The sequence below is a fragment of the Cynoglossus semilaevis genome, chromosome 16 (genome assembly GCF_000523025.1).
Source record: "Cynoglossus semilaevis isolate Cse_v1.0 chromosome 16, Cse_v1.0, whole genome shotgun sequence".
Classification (NCBI taxonomy): Eukaryota; Metazoa; Chordata; class Actinopteri; order Pleuronectiformes; family Cynoglossidae; genus Cynoglossus; species Cynoglossus semilaevis.
This window is the reverse complement of record NC_024322.1, coordinates 9,112,151-9,115,568: the sequence shown is the minus strand read 5'-3', so window position 1 is coordinate 9,115,568 and position 3,418 is coordinate 9,112,151. Positions and strand designations below refer to the sequence as shown.

At 46.7% G+C, this 3,418-nt stretch overlaps 1 long non-coding RNA gene across 2 annotated transcripts; it reads right to left on the bottom strand.

The window, feature by feature from the left end:
• Positions 1-1,361: 1,361 nt before the first annotated feature.
• On the bottom strand, positions 1,362-3,411 carry LOC103391998 (uncharacterized). Of its 2 annotated transcripts, XR_522853.2 has the most exons (4): positions 3,321-3,411; positions 2,842-3,012; positions 1,628-2,275; positions 1,362-1,530 (listed from the first exon to the last, which is right to left on the bottom strand). It is a non-coding gene; the product is annotated as an uncharacterized LOC103391998 (long non-coding RNA). The 2 variants fall into 2 exon arrangements; XR_522852.2 differs by having other exon boundaries at positions 1,628-3,012.
• Between the last annotated feature and the right edge of the window lie 7 nt (positions 3,412-3,418).

The window sequence follows — 3,418 nt, the reverse complement described above, 5'->3', positions numbered from 1 at the left end:
CCTGAAGCATGTCGCAATGCAGCCCCTGGCACAAAGAGCACAGGTGTGATTCAGCTTTCAACGGGCCCGTTACCGCGGATTAGCCCCATGTTGTCTAATTGTGTTCTCCGGACCACAATAGAATGTTGTTTTATCGGAGTAATAAGTCAGAGCGTCGGCCATCTTGAATGTCACCGTGAAATTTCTGCGAATCTGTCCCTGGCCTCTGCCCAGCCGCTGCAGGTGAGGTCCATGGGAGAGAGCAGCTGCCACGCTCAAACTTGCATTCAGACACGCACCAGCCGGCATATACGGCCCCCATAGATAGATTGATGGTGGTGGGGGTTGGAGGGCGGAGTGTGGTAGACCCAGGGCTGTGTGTAACCGTCCTGAAAGCAGGCCAGGCTTCACCGTGTAGCGGACATGCTCCCCAGCCCACAGTCAGAGTAACAGTTTATGTGACAAGCATTATAAAGGTGATTTATAGAAGGCATGTGTGTTGGATGGAATATTTTGACGGGGGTATTAGGAGTCCTCCAGCCTTTCTGCATCATCCAGAAAATTAAGCATTAAACAAACTTCCCGTGGAAATAATCGCGCGGAGCGAAGGGAAACCATGAACGCCCTCTGAGAGCCCGTCAAGGTCGCAGCCGTCGTGCTACTGGAAGCATACGCTTATGAGAGCAGGTTTTTTTTTTTTTTTTTTAAACGGGATGGCCTGTTATGTCTGGCACTGACCTTAGGCTTGCTCTCTTCTGTACACGTTCGTTCAGGGCTGACCCTGGATCAGCGTGCCAGTGACGCCTGCGAATAGTTCCCTCGGCTTTGATGTAGAACGGCCGCATGAGCAGGCAGGTGAGCGGAGCTTAGTGAGGGTACAGTTCAGACGGTGGCAGTACTAAATTACACAAAGGTTTACTTCTGTGCCACACTGAACCCTTCTGACATGCCTTTGAGGGATTTATTTAGAGACGCACCGAAGTCCAAACAGGTTTAAAAAAAAAAAAAAAAAAAAAAAAAAAACCTTTCGTGACCAACCCAATGACCTGCTTCCTGGAGAATACACGCTACAGCTTTCTGGGGTTTCCATTCAGACAGTACAATTTCACAAACCGTCCATTATCCACAAACTGTCAAACTACTCCAAAAACAACATCTCAGATCAGAGGATATGCGATACTTTGGATTATTTTGTGGCTCTGTGTTAATTTGTTTATGTATTTAGCAGAAACTTCTATCTAAACCAGCGGTTCTCAACTACTTTTCTGACAGAAATGTTTTCACATCCCTAATATTCCATTAGAAGCCCCTCATCCTCCCCCCCAGCATCTCACCACACCCCCTGCCCGGGAACCCGCCCCACTATTTAAGAAGTACTGATCTTAAGCCACTTACTTGAGTTGCTTTAGGTGTATGGTTCCTCCGGGGCTTGAACCCTGGTCCTTCTGTATGTGTAAAGCAGGCGCGATAACCGCTACAATATGGACCCACAGTGGTACGGAGGCAGCAGCAGGGATGTTGTGTTCCTCTGGGTGGTGTGTGACATCACAGCTGTGGGAGCACAGTCACAGTTTATTTACACTTCATGAACATTTGACCAACGCTCGTCTTCCTCAGAACGCTGTACCAGCGAAGAAGCTAACGTTACCTGGAACGTCACTGCTGAAGACTCGTCCGTTAGAAATGTAGCCAAAAACTCAAAGTCCAGAAGTGAAACTTAAAGCCTTCTTGTCTCGGGACAGAAATGGGGGAAATAGCGCCGAAACCTTAGCCCACAGTGAGCCTCTGACTCCAGATGGTTTGTTCTCTCTCCTCTTTTGATTTCCACAGCTGTACCTGCTCATGCTAACTAGCCAAAAAAAATAAAAAAAGACAAAGAAAATGCAGCATCAACTGTTTGGAATACGATTTGACAAAGCCCAGTATGTGGTACAAGTAGTAGATGTCACAACGAAGAGGCCGGAGAGGAAGCGTCCTGGGATTTTATTGGCTCTGGTCGTCAGACTGGGATGAAGTCGGAGGATTGAAAACACGCTGCTGTTCCTCATTTTCTGCTGTGATTTCTGTCTTAGCTGCTTCCAAAGGCCTCTTGTCACACTCCTCTAATCCACATTTTCCTTTTGTTACCAGATCCACCTGCTCACCTGTTTCAGATTACCAATCAGATACATACTCCCGCCTCGACACACACCTGTTATTTATTTCCTTTAGATTTCATCCTTTTTTTTTCCTCCTCTCACGTCGTTGCCAGATTGTTAGCTGCTGCCAAGGAGGTTTTAGTTCTGGCTGCATCTGTCTGTTTGATTGTAAGCAACACAATGAAAGACTGTGCACGGATGGATAAAGAGTAACAGTTGTAAGGATTAGCCAGAAGGGGGCAACTTCACCGGTTAGCACAAAATCCTAGGGAACATTTTCATAAGTAAACCGACAGTTAAAGTTTGTTTATACTGGTTAAAACTGGATGTAAACAGTAGATGCTAATTGTTAGCATTCACTGCAGGAGTAAGTAACACGATGCTACTCGTCATTAGCATCATTGGTGTGATGTTCCAACACTTTGTGTCAGTAAAGACATGGGAAAAATACATGTGGCAGTGATTCATATATTATTAAAGAGAGGTTTTGGTGTTTTTAAAATAAAATGCTATGCTAAAATAAACAGCTTCCCCAAAATTATTTCTTCCCCCAAAAACATGATGTCCAAGTGCATTAGCACTGCATTTTCTGTCACACCCTCTGGTTTTCACCCTCTGAAATCAACCCTCCATGGGGGTCTCGATATCCAGGTCACCTGCCCCACCCCCCGTCATACTATACACCAGGTCCCTAAAGACCTGCCTGCAAACTGCAGCACATTACCGGACGTCTCTCATTTAGACGTGCAGGCGTCCCAGCAGGGAGTCTTTGTACACAGCAGGCGAGGCATCCTGGGACAGCCCAGGACGGAGCTGCCTCCATCTGGACCGAGGGGCTTTATCAGAACCACCTGCCTGTGGGAGTCAAGTATATCTCAAAGATCTCCTTTCCCTCCTTAGAAAAAAGAAGAAGAAAAAAATCATCTAAACTGCTTCCTGTTGAGCTGCATGCCAACACTTTTTTTCAGGTTCTGGGAATTGTGTACATTTTTACTTCGCCTTTTATGTGTATGTGAGTGTGTGTGTGTGTGTGTGTGTTGAAGTGGTGGTTTAAGCCTCCTGACATTTAGCCAGCTCTCTGAGTGAGAACCTAGCTTAGCTTATTAAAGTGCGGTTTGATGTGGGGATTAGAACCTAGTTACACACGATACATCAGGGGTCTCAGACTCGCGGCCCGCAGTACAATATTTTGTGGCCCCTCACCTTAAAATGAAGGTATAATATCAGTGTGGCCCGCGGAGAAAGTGGGCTTCCGAAGAGCCAATCAGCAAGCTCCCGCGCGCCGTCCCTTGTCGGGGCTA